General features: G+C 38.0%; 1 non-coding gene across 1 annotated transcript; it reads left to right on the top strand.

The window, feature by feature from the left end:
- Nucleotides 1-10,622: 10,622 nt before the first annotated feature.
- On the top strand, nucleotides 10,623-10,729 carry LOC112997862 (small nucleolar RNA R71). Its single transcript, XR_003262925.1, has one exon. It is a non-coding gene; the product is annotated as a small nucleolar RNA R71 (small nucleolar RNA).
- The last annotated feature ends 6,340 nt before the right edge of the window (nucleotides 10,730-17,069 follow it).

Here is a 17,069-nt window from a genome sequence, read left to right as displayed (position 1 = left end):
ATGAAAGATAAGAGGGATGAGGAAGAAAAATTAGAAAAACAAAAGAAAAAGAAGGATAGTAAGGCCTTGTCTTCAAAGGCCAGGGGGAAGGAAAAAGAGGAAAAGGATTCCTCCAAGAAGATTGTTAAGAAGGAATATTATTTTGCTACAAAAGGTGATATTAAAAGAGCACTCATTCTTAAACAATCTTTCTACCTTCTCCTATCAAGGGAAACATCCCTTAGCACTGCTACAATTCCTACATTTGAGACCTTACCCCCAAAGGTCCAAGAACTCTTACATGAATTTGGTGATATATTTCCCAAAGAGATACCCCCTGGGCTACCTCCTTTAAGGGGAATAGAACACCAAATAGATCTAGTCCCAGGAGCAAGCCTTCCTAATAGGCCAGCCTATAGGACTAACCCTCAGGAGACTAAGGAGATAGAGTCTCAGGTTAAAGAATTGTTGGAGAAGGGCTGGGTCCAAGAGAGCCTAAGCCCATGTGCTGTGCCAGTGTTGTTGGTGCCCAAAAAGGATGGTACATGGAGAATGTGTACAGATTGCAGGGCCATCAACAACATCACTGTAAAGTATAGGCACCCCATTCCTAGACTTGATGATTTGCTTGATGAGTTGCATGGTGCCAATATCTTTTCTAAAATTGATCTTAAAAGTGGTTATCACCAAATCAGGATGAAAAAGGGTGATGAGTGGAAAACCGCTTTCAAGACCAAGTTTGGTTTGTATGAATGGCTAGTGATGCCTTTTGGGCTCACTAATGCACCAAGCACCTTTATGAGGCTTATGCATCATGTCTTAAGGGATTTCATAGGTAGATTTGTAGTTGTTTATTTTGATGATATTTTAGTGTACAGTAGGAGCCTAGATGATCACTTAGGACATCTCAGGCAAGTTCTTTCAGTCCTTAGGAAAAACACCCTCTATGCAAATATAGAGAAGTGTACCTTTTGTGTAGATAATATAGTCTTCTTAGGTTTTGTAGTTGGTAGAAATGGGGTCCAAGTGGACCCTGAGAAAATCAAGGCCATCCAAGAATGGCCCACCCCAAAAAGTGTGGGAGATATTAGGAGCTTCCATGGGTTAGCAAGCTTCTATAGAAGGTTCGTTCCTAATTTCTCTACAATTGCATCACCTCTCAATGAGATGGTGAAGAAGAATATGGCATTTACTTAGGGTGAAAAACAAGAGCAAGCCTTTGCTTTGCTCAAAGAAAAGCTTACTAAGGCACCTGTTCTAGCTCTTTCTGACTTTTCTAAAACTTTTGAGCTAGAATGTGATGCCTCTGGAGTGGGAGTTGGAGCTGTATTGTTACAAGGTGGGCACCCTATTGCTTATTTTTGTAAAAAACTTCATAGTGCCACCCTTAACTACCCCACTTATGATAAAGAGCTTTATGCCTTAATAAGAGCCCTCCAAACTTGGGAACATTACCTTGTTTCCAAGGAATTTGTCATTCATAGTAATCATCAATCACTTAAGTACATTAGAGGGCAAAGCAAGTTAAACAAGAGGCATGCAAAATGGGTAGAGTACCTAGAGAAATTTCCATATGTTATCAAATACAAAAAGGGAAAATCAAATGTGGTAGCTGATGCCCTCTCTAGGAGACACACATTGTTTTGCTCCCTAGGAGCTCAAATTTTAGGATTTGATAATATTAGGGACTTGTATGCTTTAGATGAACATTTCTCTCTCATTTACGATAGTTGTCGGAAAAAGGCCCAAGATGGATTCTATTTGGCTGAGGGGTATTTGTTCAAAGAGGGAAAGCTTTGCATACCCCAAGGATCCATTAGGAAATTACTTGTGAAAGAGAGCCATGAGGGTGGGCTCATGGGCCACTTTGGGATAGACAAGACCCTTGTCTTACTCAATGAAAAGTTTTATTGGCCCCATATGAAGAAAGATGTCCATAAGCATTGCACTAGATGTGTGGCTTGTTTACAAGCCAAGTCTAGGGTGATGCCTTATGGGCTATACACACCCTTACTCATCCCATCTGCACCTTGGGTAGACATTAGTATGGATTTTGTCCTTGGGCTTCCTAGAACCCAAAGAGGTGTAGACTCTATCTTTTTGGTGGTGGATAGGTTTAGCAAGATGGCACACTTTATACCATGCCACAAGGTGGATGATGCTTCCCATATCTCAAAACTCTTTTTTAGGGAAGTTGTGAGACTCCATGGTTTGCCTAGGACCATTGTGTCAGATAGAGATGCTAAGTTCCTTAGCCACTTTTGGAAAACCCTATGGGCTAAGCTAGGAACTAAACTTCTTTTCTCTACCACTTGTCATCCACAAACTGATGGGCAAATAGAGGTAGTGAATAGGTCTTTATCCACCCTTTTAAGGGTTCTTTTGAAAGGCAACCATAAGTCTTGGGATGAGTATCTTCCTCATGTAGAATTTGCCTACAATAGGGGGGGGGGGGGTTCATAGAACCACCAAGCAGTCCCCTTTTGAGGTTGTCTATGGGTTCAATCCCCTAACACCGTTAGACCTCATTCCCCTCCCACTAGACACTTCTTTTATACATAAAGAAGGGGAATCTAGGTCAGAGTTTGTAAAGAAGTTGCATGAGAGGGTTAAGAACCAAATAGAGAACCAAACAAAGGTGTATTCAACTAAAGGCAATAGAGGAAGAAAAGAGCTAGTTCTTAATAAGGGTGACTGGGTTTGGCTCCATCTTAGGAAGGATAGATTCCCTACTAAAAGAAAATCCAAGCTTAGCCCTAGAGGGGATGGACCTTTTCAGGTTTTGGAGAGGATCAATAACAATGCCTATAGGTTGGACCTCCCAGAAGAGTAAGGAGTCTGCACCACTTTTAACATTTCTGATTTAATTCCTTTTGTAGGTGGAGCTAATATTGAGGAGGAGGAACTAACAGATTTGAGGTCAAATCCTTTTCAAGGGGAAGGGGATGATGCAATCCTCCCTAGGAAGGGACCAGCCACTAGAGCCATGAGCAAGAGGCTCCAAGAGGATTGGGCTAGAGCTACTGAAGAAGGCCCTAGGGTTCTCATGAACCTCAGGGTAGATTTCTGAGCCCATGGGCCAAGTTTGGGTCCAATTCTCTTTGTACACATTAGACTAGGATGTCATTATATTTGATCCTTGTATTTAGGGCTCCATATTGTAGGTAGGGTACCCTAGAAATATAGGATTCTTCAGACCTTGTATTTTAGGGCACCTAGACTAGTTTTTGTATTAGGGGTAGTTTTGTAATTTCACATGCACTAAGTGAATATTTGATGTGTGTGGTTGGAAATAAATTTAATTGAATTGGTAGAAGCCCAATCCAATTAAATTTTAGAGGGGGAGGTGAGCATTTGCTTACTACATCCCATTGCCACATCATATAGTCACACTTTGTGCATGTCCTTCATGCTTTACATGCCTCATGACACCTAAGCACACTTAGTGGAGAATGTTGGAATTGATCTTGGATTAGTGGACTGAACCATAACTAAAATTCACTAATCATAATTAGTGAAATTTTGGCTCCACAAATTCAATTTCAAATTCAAGTGAAATTTGAATTGAAATTCAAAATTCCCTCCAATTTTGTGTGACACTTAGGCTATAAATAGAGCTTACAAGCTCCAATGGAGCTTACATCAATGGATTCCTTTGCTTCTAGGAAGATTAATGGCAGCGGAATGAAGAAGGAAGAGAGAGAGGAGACGCCACTTCAAGGAGAAGATGAGTCTAGAAGAAGCTCACCACCATAGGAGGTCATGAATGCACACACATGACCTCTATTTATAACCTAAGTGTCACACAAAATTGGAGGGAAATTTGAATTTCAATTCAAATTTCACTTGAATTTGAAATTGAATTTGTGGAGCCAAACTTTGGAGCCAAAATTTCACTAATTATGATTAGTGAATTTTAGTTATGGTTCAGCCCACTAATTCAAGATCAATTCCAACATTCTCCACTAAGTGTGCTTAGATGTCATGAGGCATGTAAAGCATGAAGAACATGCACAAAGTGTGACTATATGATGTGGCAATGGGGTGTAGTAAGAAAATGCTCACCTCCCCCTCTAAAATTTAATTGGATTGGGCTTCAACCAATTCAATTAAATTTATTTCCAAACACACACATCAAATATTCACTTAGTGCATGTGAAATTACAAAACTACCCCTAATACAAAAACTAGTCTAGGTGCCCTTAAATACAAGGGCTGAAAAATCCTATATTTCTAGGGTACCCTACCTACAATATGGAGCCCTAAATACAAGGATCAAATATAATGACATCCTATTCTAATATGTACAAAGAGAATTGGACCCAAACTTGGCCCATGGGCTCAGAAATCTACCCTGAGGTTCATGAGAACCCTAGGGCCTTCTTCAGCAGCTCTAGCCCAATCCGCTTGGAGCCTTTTGTTCATGGCTCTAGTGACTGGTCCCTTCCTAGGGAGGATTGCATTAGTTCGGGCTGTTTTCATAAATGGTATGCCTAAAATAATTGGAACTGAACCATGGGAAAATCCCTCTTTCATATCAAGAACATAAAAATCAGCAGGAAAAATAAGTTCGCCAACCCGAACCAACACATCCTCTATGAAATCTGTGGGGCGAGCAATACTTCTATTTGCCAATTGAATCACCACAACTGTAGGTTGCATAGGTCCAAGAGATAAAGAATTGAAAATGGACAGAGGCATCACACTAAATAATGCTCCTAGATCTAGCATGGCATTCTCAAATTTGTTGTTCCCAATAATGCAAGGTCTACAGAAAGTACCTGGGTCCTTACATTTCTCAGGAATGTGAGGAACAAATTTACCTATCAATGCTGACACATTTCTGCCAATGCTAATCCTTTCATTGCCTTTGAGCCTCCTTTTGTGGGTGCACAGCTCTTTTAGAAACTTGGCATATCTTGGAATTTTCTTGATGGCATCTAGCAGAGGTATGTTCACTTCTACTTTCTTGAAGGTCTTCAAGATCTCCTTATCCACTTCTTCCATATTTTTGTTTGGAATTGCTCTAGGTGGAAATGGAAAAGGGATAGGAGGCTACAGCAAGTCAGAACTACTAGAAGAAGGTCCACCTGCATGAAAATTTTTGTTAGCTCCCTCATGATCAGGAAGCTTTCTCTTTTGTGCAGCTAGCTCATCCTCTTTTTTAGGTGTAGAATGAAGCTTGATAGGTTCAGGTGTAGGTGTTGGTACTGGTGGAGGCTCTTGTCTCTTGCTGAAATTGCATATTCTAGATGGTCATTTGCCTCACTAACTCCTCTAAGGAAGGTTGAGAAGGGGCCTCAGTTGCTTGTTGTCTTTGTTGTTGATGTTGCTGCATTGGAGGAGGAACATTTGGCCTGCTTGGACCAGCAACATTCTAGAAGGGAGGGACAGGTTGTTGTTGTTGTGGAGGATTTGCCCATCTCAGATTTGGATGTTTCCTCCAACCTGGATTGGATCTGCTGTTTGAAAGATCATAATTATTCTGCTGTTGTTGGTTTTGTTGCTGAGGGGGTCTATAATAAATGTTTGCAGCATAGGCTTCAGGTTGCTCATTGACTCTAGATTGCTGCAAAGAAGGATAGAGATCTGTATGGTGATCAACAGAAGAACATAGACCATAGGTTGCAGATGCAGATTTCTGATTTCTGATTTATGGCAACAGTAATAGGTGCAGATGCAGATTTTTGATTTATGGCAAGCTGAGTTACTAGGTTGACCAAGGCATCAAGTTTTCCCTCAAGCTTCTTATTTTCAGCAGATGAAGATGAATCTGTGGCCACATCATGGACTCCTCTAAGGACAATAGCATCATTTATTGTACTGAATTGTTGGGAGTTGGAAGCCATCTTTTCAATCAGATTCCTAGCCTCAACAGAAGTCATATCACCAAGAGCTCCACCACTGGCAGCATCAATCAGACTCCTCTCCATGTTGCTAAGTCCCTCATAAAATATTGCAGAAGGAGTTGCTCAGCAATCTGGTGATGAGGACAACTTGCACACAATTTCTTGAATCTTTCCCAGTACTCATACAAGCTCTCTCCACTAAGATGCCTGATGCCTAAAATGTCTTTTCTGATGGCAGTGGTCCTAGATGCAGGGAAGAATTTCTCCAAGAACACCCTCTTAAGGTCATCCCAGCTGGTAATGGACCTGGGAGCAAGGTAGTACAACCAATCTTTTGCCACGCCCTCTAGAAAATGAGAAAAAACCTTTAGAAAGATATGATCTTCCTGGACATCAGGGGGCTTCATGGTGGAACAAAAAATATGGAAATCCTTAAGATGCTTATGAGGATCTTCACCTGCAAGACCATGAAACTTGGGCAGCAAGTGTATTAGTCCAGTCTTGAGAACATATGGAACATCCTCATCAGGATATTGAATGCACAAGCTTTCATAAGTGAAGTCAGGTGCAACCATCTCCCTAAGAGTCCTCTCACGAGGTGGAGATTCAACCATGTTTTCAGTATGAAAATTAGCAGCCGAATGCTCAAAATCAGAATGTTCAGAATCACCAGCAACATAATGCTCAGAATACACAGAATGCTCAGAATGCTCAAAATGCACAAAATGATCTGGATGCACACTATGCCTAACTAATTTATGAAATATTGTATCTATTTCAGGATCAAAGGGTTGTAAATCACCTGGATTGCCCCTAGTCATGCACTATATGCAGCAAATCATGTATCTCTCAAACAAGCACCAAAACTAGGGGTAAAACTACAACTATACTCAAACCCAAATGAGCTGAAAATTTGTGAGCAACACCCTAAAATCATGAAAATATAGCACAAAAATTGTCAGACAAAAATTCAAAGTCTAACTATGAAAATTGCCTAAGAAAAGTTTAGAAAAATAGGACAATAATACTTAAAAAATAAAAAAACTTAGTAAATAGCTGATTTTATAAGTTCTGAGAACCGCAACCGGCGCTAGCAAGCTGGGACGGCATGGGAAATTTTTTTTACCCCAAATGCATATATAATAATAGTCATTCTGATAACCAGAGCAAAAGTTATGGCCGTTTTAAGTTTTGCTGAAAACAAGTTCCCAAATTTTTTGTATCTCTCAAATTCAGCCGCACCAAGTGCTTCCGGTATTTTTCACACAAAATATGGATCAAAAGAAACTACCACACAAAAAATCAGCCAAAAATAACAACTCTAGATATCAAAACAAAAATCGCCAATTAATTAGAAAATACTAACACTGTTCACAACACTACACAACACTACACTAAACAGGGGGGACCACAAAATTTCACCCCTAAACAGGGGACACGACTGAAAAGCAAAACAGAACACTACACAAACAACACTAAAAAACAGAACATAATTATGAATTATGAACCTTTGGACCACTACTCCCCGGCAACGGTGCCAAATTTGATCGGGGCTGTACCCGAATCAAATAAATATTAAAATGCAGTATCTAGGAAGTGATCCTAGCTCGTCTCCTAGTGAGCAATGATCAAACAAACGTTCATAACATGTAATAATAAAATAGTAACGAATTGGGGGGGGGGGGTGTTTGTTTTTGTAATTTAAACAACAAGCAAACTTGAATTAAAAAAATAACAGAACTAAAACATGTTGTTTCCCCTTGATTCAAAAGCAAGTCTCTTATCCCTAATCAGTTCAACCACTTAATCCAGCCCAAAATTAATTTACTAAGCGAAAATTAACACAAGGCTGTCATTATGTGATTAAGCAACACATACACCAATTAATTCCTCTCACATGTTCATTAAGCATGAACGTTAATAAAGCACAGAGACAATTAATCAAGCATTAAGCATGGATGGATTAATATCAACAACAAACACAAAATTATTGGTGAAGGGGAAAAACTGATTAGAATTAAATGTTAATAACAAAACCTCAAAGAGAGTTATGCTTAATCCTCAAGAGAAAACAACATTAGAGATTCAACCTTCCATTAACAATAGAAACGAAATACTGAACTGGAACTAATTGCAACACAAAAACGAAATTGAATCTACAAATAGAAACCGAAAATGAAATTGCAATTGGAAACGAAATGCATAAACAAATAGGAAATCAAAGGTAGAGAACGAACTGAGTTAGAAGACAGAAATGAAAACGAAACTGGAATTAAAAGCAGAAAACAAAACTAGAATTTGCTACGTGAATAGTACCATGCGTGAACAATAACCCTAAAAACTGAAAATGAAACCCTACAAAATCTCTCTGCCTCTGTGAATAGTGACCAGCTGATCGAGGCCGTACCCGAATCAAATAAACATTAAAAATGCAGTATCTAGGAAGTGATCCTAGGTCGTCTCCTAACGAGCAATGGTCAACCAAACGTTCATAACATATAGTAATATAACAGTAATGAATTGGGGGCTAATACCAGGAATGTCTGCTAAAGTCCATCCAATGGCTTTCTTGCGCTTCTTGAGCACTAGCAACAACTTCTCCTCTTGCTCAGCAGCAAGGGAGGCAGAGATGATCACTGGAAATTTTTCCTTGTCCTCCAAGTAAGCATACTTGAGGGTTGCTGGTAACGACTTCAACTCTGGTGAGGGTGGTGGCTGAACAGTGGGAGGAACCAGGGTAGGAGAAGAGGAAGGTTCCTCAGCCTGTACCTCATAAAGCATGTCAGAAGTATATGTACTTCCTGTAACATGGTTAGTGCATTCTGACTCTAAAAAATCAACATCAAGAGGTACAACACCCAGAAAATCAGAACCAGACTCAAATTCACTCTCAGCATAAAAATCAGATACAGGATCAAATTCAAACTCAGATTCAGATTCAATGCATAAGGAATGACAAGTATGCAGATCAGATAAAAATGGATGTTTTCTACCATGAAGAACAGAATCAAAATCAAACATATAATCATCAACAATCTGATCAATTATCTCAGCACAAAAAATAGAATGATCCTCAGATGGATGTTTCATGGCATCAAGAATGTTAAAATGAACAACAATATCACGTAATTCCATAGACAATGTGCCAGCATAAAACATCTATCTTGGTTCGGGCTATTTTCATAAATGGCCTGCCTAAAATAATGTGAACTGGACCATGTGAAAATCCCTCTTCCATATTAAGAACATAAAAATCAACAGGAAAAATAAGTTCGCCAACCCGAACCAGCGCATCCTCTATGAAACCTGCAGGGTAAGCGACACTTCTATTTGCCAAATGAATCACCACATCTGTAGATTGCAAAGGTCCAAGAGATAAATAATTGAAAATGCACAAAGGCATGACACTAACTGATGCTCCTAGATTTAGCATGACATTCTCAAATTTACTGTTCCCAATAATGCAAGGTATACAAAAAGTACTTGGGTCCTTACATTTATCAGGAATGTGAGGAACAAATTTACCTATCAATGCTGGCACATTTCTGCCCATGCTAATCCTTTCATTGCCTTTGAGCTTCCTTTTATGGGTGCACAACTCCTATAGAAACTTGGCATATCTTAGAATCTGCTTGATGGCATCTAGCAGAGGTATGTTTACCTCTAGTTTCCTGAAGGTCTCCAAGATCTCCTTTTCCACTTCTTCCATTTTTTTTTGTTTGGAATTGCTCTAGGTGGAAATGGAAGAGAGATGGGAGGTTGTTGCAAGTCAGAATTACTAGAAGAAGGTCCACTTGCATGAAATTTTTTTTTAGGAAGCTTTCTCTTTTGTGCAACTATTTCATCCTTTTTTCAGGTGTAGAATGAAGCTTGACAGGTTAAGGTGTAGCTGCTGCTACTGGTGGAGGCATTTCAAATTGCTTGCCAGACCTCAAGGTGATGGCACTAACATTTCTTGGATTCTGCATAGTTTTTGAAGGCAATTTGTCAAAATTTTGGGACTGAGCTTGGTTTAACTGAGTAGCCATCTGCCCCATCTGATTTGTTAGACTCTGAATGAAGGCTCTTGTCTCTTGCTGAAATTGCATATTCTGGGTGGTCGCTTGTCTCACTAACTTTTCTAAGGAAGGTTGAGGAGGAGCCTCAGTTGCTTGTTGTCTTTGTTGTTGTTGCTGCTGCTGGTGCATTGGAGGAGGAACATATGGCTTGCTTCGACCAGCAGCATTCTGGAAGGTAGGGACAGGCTGTTGTTATTGTGGAGGATTTGCCCATCTTAGATTTGGATGATTCCTCCAACCTGGATTGTATGTGTTGCTTGAAAGATCATAATTAGTCTGTTGTTGTTGATTTTGTTGCTGAGGGGGTATATTATAAATGTTTGTAGCATAAGCCTCAGGTTGCTCATTGACTCCAGATTGCTGCAAAGAAGGACAAATATCTGTATGGTGATTTGTAGAACAACATAGACCACAAACTCTTGCAATATGTGCAGATGCAGATTTCTGATTCATAGCAAGCTGAGTTACTAGGTTGGCCAAGGCATCAAGTTTTCCCTCAAGCTTTTTATTTTCAGCAGATGAAGATGAATCTGTGGCCACCTCATGGACTCCTCTAAGGACAATAGCATCATTTCTTGCACTGAATTGTTGGGAGTTGGGAGCCATCTTCTCAATCAAATTCCTAGCCTCAGCAGGCGTCATATCACCAAGGGCTCCACCACTGGCAGCATCAATCATACTCCTCTCCATGTTGCTCAATCCCTTATAGGAATATTGCAGAAGGAGTTGGTCATAAATCTGGTGGTGAGGACAACTTGCACACAATTTCTTGAATCTTTCCTAATACTCATACAAGCTCTCTCCACTAAGTTGCCTGATACCTGAAATGTCTTTTCTAATGGCAGTGGTCCTAGATGCAGGGAAGAATTTCTCCAAGAACACCCTCTTAAGGTCATCCCAGCTGGAGATGGATCTGGGAGCAAGGTAGTACAACCAATCTTTTTTGCCACTCCTTCTAGAGAATGGGGAAAAGCCTTTAAAAAGATATGATCTTCCTGGACATCAGGGGGCTTCATGGTGGAACAAACAATATAGAACTCCTTAAGATGCTTATGAGGATCTTCACCTGCAAGACCATGAAACTTGGGCAGCAAATGTATTAGTCCAGTCTTGAGAACATATGGAACACCCTCATCAGGATATTGAATGCACAAGCTTTCATAAGTGAAGTCAGGTGCAGCCATCTCCCTAAGAGTCCTCTCATGAGGTGGAGGTTGAGCCATGTTCTTATTATGAAAATTAGTAGTCAAATGCTCAAAATCAGAATATTCAGAATCACCAGCAACAGAATACTCAGAATGCTTACAATGCACAGAATGATCAAGATGCACACTATGCCTAACTAATCTATGAAAGGTTCTATCTATTTCAGGATCAAAGGGTTGTAAATCACCTGGATTGCCCCTAGTCATGCACTATATGCAACAAATCATGTATCTCTCAACAAGCACCAAACAATTGGGTAAAACTAGAGCTATACTCAAACGATATCCAAATGAGTTGAAATTTTTGTGAGAAACACCCTAAAATCATGAAAATATAGCACAAAAAATTTCAAACAAAAATCCAAAGTCTAACTGTGAAAACTACCTAAGCAAATTTTAGAAAAATAGGACAATAATAATTGAAAAAAAAAGCTTAGTAAACGTCTAATTTTTTGAGTTTGGGTGACCCCAAGCCGGTTGTCACAATATGGGAAATTTTTTTCTACCCCAAATTCATATATAATAATAGTCATTCTAATACCCGGAGCAAAAGTTATGGCCGTTTTAAGTTTTGCTAAAAACAAGTTCCCAAAATTTTTGTCTCTCTCAAATACTGCCACACCAAGTGCTCCTGGTATTTTTCGCACAAAATAGGGATGAAAAGAAACCACCACACAAAAAATCAACTAAAAATAACAACTCTAACTATCAAAACAAAAATCGCCAATTAAATTGCAAAATCAGTCCCTAATCACTGTTGACAGCAAAACACAAAACTAAAACAGTCGCTAAAACAGTCGCTAAATAGGGAACGTGATTGAAATGCAAAATAGAACGCTACTCAAAACAAAACAACACACACTCACAACCTAAACGACAATGCTACACACAAAAAAACTAAACACTATTATGAACCTTTGGCCCATTGCTCCCCAGCAACGACACCAAATTTGATCGAGACCGTACCCGAATAAAATAAACATTAAAAATGCAGTATCTAGGAAGTGATCCTAGGTCGTCTCCCAACGAGCAATGATCAACCAAACGTTCATAACAGATAGTAATAAAATAGTAACGAATTGGGGGGGGGTTGTTTGTTTTGTAAATTAAACCGCAAGCAAATTTGAATTAAAGAAATAACAGAATTAAAACATGTTGTTCCCCCTTGGTTCACAAGCAAGTCTCTTATCCTAGGCGAGGATTTATCCCTAATCAATTCAACCACTTAATCCAACCCTAAAATTATTCTCCTCTCCCTAAAACTCTCTAAACTAAAACCCTGGTACTGTTATATAGGTCCTCAGCCCCAAAGCTTACAAATCTGTTTTAAGTCCAAGCCCATAAATGAAATAAAATAAAATCTGGACAAGATAAGATAAGATTGGATGAAATAAAATCTGGACGAAATAAAATCTAGATGAAATAAAATCTGGATAAGATAAGATTCGATAAAATAAAATTGTCTACTCTCTTCAAGTCCAAGCTCAATTCCGGATTCAAGCCCAATTGCTTATAATTCTCCTGAAATTAAATTAAAAACACAAATTTAGTCAAGTAAGCCCAAATGATAAAACTTCATAATTAATTTGATAATTAAGGCTAATCAGTAATTAAAATGGTGACAAAAAGGGTTAAGAAATAGGAGAAAATAATGACACATCACCAGCCACCCTTAAAACCCTAGTTGCTGGGCTCACTAAAGGTCATTAGGTCTGGTGGCCCAATTACAAAAATACAGCCAAAAAATGAAATAAAATAAAATTGGATGACAAATAAAATTGTTTGCTCTCTTCAAGTCCAAGCCGGTTCAGCCCAATTCTAGATCCAAGCCCAATTGCTTATAATTCTCCTGAAATTAAATTAAAACACAGAATTAGTCATGTAGGCCCAAATGATAAAACTGCATAATTAATTTGACAGTTAAGGCTAATTAGTAATTAAAATGGTGATAGAAAGGGGTAAGAAATAGGAAAAAATAATGACACATCAATTATACTTAAAGCATAAGTCTTATAAATTCATATAACAAAAAATCTCATAATAACCATCACCATTAACCATCCCATCAAGATTCAATCATTATACATCATCACCACCATAATTCATCCATCAAACATCATCATTAGTCAATCAATCATGGACACAAATGAAAAACTCTACTCCATGGATATTTACACTACATGAACAGTTAACCTAAGAACATCCTTAACATAGTTGCACTCTATGATTTGACCACTCAGGGAGACCTACATTAACCTTGTGGACGAAGTGTGGATTTATAAAAAAATGGAAGAGCAAAGACCTTAACCTATCTAGGAGTTCGCTCACCCATCCATTCTATAGGTCATTTCACTGTTAGCCACCACCAACAACCTGAAACACTAGTTTGAGGGACTTCTTAGCACCCTAACTTACGTGCCTACTCACAACAACAATAGCTAAACTTGGATTCCTTGAGGTTTAAGATGCAACACCTTTGAATCCACCATCTCACTCATGGTTGACCTCAAGGATCCAACTTCCACCATTAGTGTTGTTTTGGACACATGCAGAAGGTGATCGATGGCTCAGGGCCTCCATTTTGAGGGGTCCCACAACTTTAAGAAAATCTGAAAAAAAAAATTATTAACTTCATTTTAGTGAAATTTTTAATATATAAGAGTTTTGTGTATTATTTTTTTGATAGTTGAATTTATAAATTCATGAAATTTTTTGTCGATGAATTACTTATGAAATACATTTTCGTTGTTTAGGGGTCTCGTTTTTAGTTTTTTCTCCAGGCTGCAAAAATGTCCGAGACGACACTTTCCACCATCAATAACAATTCATCCCATAAGCACTGAAAGTGTCATTAATTCTTTGGAAAGTAGTTCTCAATACCTCAACATGCCATTTGAAGTCAAAACGTAAGGGTGATACTCAAGAAGATACCTAACAAGGCAAGACCCTCGAATAACTTTAGTGAGGTGAAGTTCTGACATGGAACTCACCCTCCCAAGTATACCATTTTCAAACAACAACAAAAGTCTTCCCAAAGGATATAGTTAACTTTTTTTTACACATATGAATGGTTCTCAAAACAAGATTATCATTTGTAACAATCATACGTTATCACAAATTTATTCACCAATGTCAAAATCATAAGAGGTTATAATGATAACGATTGTCAAATTGTTCCAAAAAAAATAAAACAAGGAAATTCTGCAATTCATAATTAACCTAGGTCGACTCAAAGATACAATTTAATTTGGTTTCATACTTCAAGTCACTTATAAACAACAGAAGAAATTTCAATGAATAGTTGGCAAACAAATAACAAAAATTGCAGAAACACAAAAAAATTGCATAAAAAATACAGAAACTAACAGAGTTTATGAAATAGGTTGTAAAAAAAATTCATGATCATCAATCCAATTCACCAAACCAGTCAATTCGAATTATCATAGTTCTACAAAAAATGATCATGTTGTGAAAGTTCAATCAATTTCATTAGAGTTAGTTCAATCGAATTAATCCCTAAATTCATTGATATCGCAAATTAGGTTGAAATATCATCCAAACAATCTGTGATTAAATTTCAAAATTAGGAAATTAATCCATAACCTAATTCATTTTCAATCCTAAGCACATTCATAATCATGAAACTGAAAATAGGATTGATGAAAAAGATGAACATTCACACAGAATTGAAATACTAAACCAGAACTCAAATTCGGCCTTGCTTGAAGTGGATCCTTAGATCGATTGAGTGTTTAGCCTTCCATGATCATCACCAATGGAGGAGCAATGAAATTTGTGCGAGAAGAAGGAAGAACAAAAGTGAAAAGAGGGAAAAGAATGAAGAACAATTGAGAGAAAAGAGTTTAATCCTAAATCTTGACCATAAGTTTCTAAATCTGTTTTTGTACAAAATGAAGTAACTAAAAAGCGAACTAACTAACTCCACTAATATATATAGTGAATACTCAGAAGGAAGGGATGGGCCTTGATTAGGCCCATGAAATATACCTAATTAAACTAATTACACAAAGCAAAACCAGAATTCACGGCCCAATTATTCAAGTGCAAAGGTTCTGATTTCCAAACCCAATTTGACCCTCGAAATGGTAGAATTGTGATGCAATCCTACCACCCAAGGGTATTGGATAGAAGACTCTAAGAAGATTGGGCCAGAGATGCAAGAGAAGGCCCTAGGGTTCTCATGAGCCTTATGGTATATTTTGGGCCCATGGGCTCAGTATGAGCCCGCTTATCTTTGTACATATTAGATTAAGGTTTCATTATTTTTGGGCCTTGTATTTAGGGCTCCATATTTTAGGGAGGGTACCCTAGTAATGTAGGATTTTTCAGCCCTTATTTTAGGGCATCTAGACTAGTTTTGTATTAGGGGTAGTTTTGTAATTTTACATGCATTAAGTGCACTATTTGATGTGTATGTGTTGGGAGATAAATTTAATTGAATTGGGAGATTCCGAATTCAATTAAATTTTGGACCATCTTATGGGGGAGGTGAGCATTTGCTTGCTACACCCCATTGCCACATCATATAGTCACACTTCATGCATGTCCTTCATGCTTTACATGCTTCATGACACCTAAGCACACTTAGTGGGGAATCTTGGACTTGATTTTGGATTAGTGGGCTGAACCATAACTAAAATTCACTAATTATAATTAGTGAAATTTCCACCAATTCAAATTCAAGTGAAGTTTGAATAAATATTCGAATTTCCCTCCAATTTTGTGTGACACTTAGGCTATAAATAGAGACCTTGTGTGTGCATTTTTTCAACTTTGATCATTTGAGAAATTACACTTCAAAGTTCAGACCTCATTTGAGGCATAAGTTTTGTGCCCCATCTCTCCCTCTCCCTCCACTCATCTTCTCCTACCTTCAAGCTCTTATCCATGGCTTTCTATAGAGGTGAGCTTGTTCTTGACTCATCTTTTCATTGAAGTGGCATCTCCAATCACCTTTCCTCCTTCTCCATTCCGCTAACATTGATCTTCAAGAGGCAAAGGACTCCATTGATGAATCCAAGGCCTACAAGCTCTACATGGAGCTACATCATGTGGTATCAAGAGCATCTTCATCTAGGTGATGTTCTTTTGCTTCCTCTATCTTTTGTTCGGTCAATTCACTTTAATTGCTTGTTCTTCATTGTCTTCTCCATGTATCTCCTCCATTGTCTTGTGGTTTGGTGCTGTTTAGAGTAGATTCAAAAAAATAAACTGATTAAATCTTAGATCTACACTTGTTCTTGCATTTCTATGGTTCAAATTTTATAGATCTACCCTTGAATCATGTTTTTGTGTTAATTTTAGGTTCTATCATTTTTCAGTCAAAATCTTCTTGTGCTGAACCTTTAGATTTCAATTTTCTTGCAAAATATTGATTAGAAAATAAAACACAAAAATCTAAGTGTAAATCACTTCATGCATGTTGTCTTAGACTCATGTTTAGTCATAATAATTGTCACATTATGTTCTAAGTTTGTGTTCAATTTTGATTTTATTGATTGAATTCTAGATACATTTATTCATGAATTCTTGCAATTCTTAGCCTATCATTTGAATTTTGAGTCTAATTCATAAAATGATGATAAATTGAAGGAAATACGTAATCATACATATTGAGCCTCAGTGGCCCTTGAGATTAAAACATAGATGTACCAAAGTCATTACGACTGTTAGCAAGAAAATAAAATATCCTCTGCCCCTCAAAATATTATATAGTATCACCAAAATGATTAATACAACAAAATATCACAACTTCCCACCCCAAATATACATAAAAAGGAAAAACAATCCTTCACTCGGAGCAGTCACTACCCAAGACCTACAAGCTACCTAGGGCGAATCATATCCTCAAAAAGGTCGCCCTATCTCTAAAGGAATCTCATTCCTCATTAGACGAAACCACTTGTCCCTCGGATATCTCTTCATCGCAAACACCTCAGTAGAAAGTGATCTCCGAT

Source organism: Glycine max, chromosome 1, assembly GCF_000004515.6.
Source record: "Glycine max cultivar Williams 82 chromosome 1, Glycine_max_v4.0, whole genome shotgun sequence".
In the NCBI taxonomy this organism is placed as follows: domain Eukaryota; kingdom Viridiplantae; phylum Streptophyta; class Magnoliopsida; order Fabales; family Fabaceae; genus Glycine; species Glycine max.
This window is presented reverse-complemented; position numbering and strand designations above follow the sequence as displayed.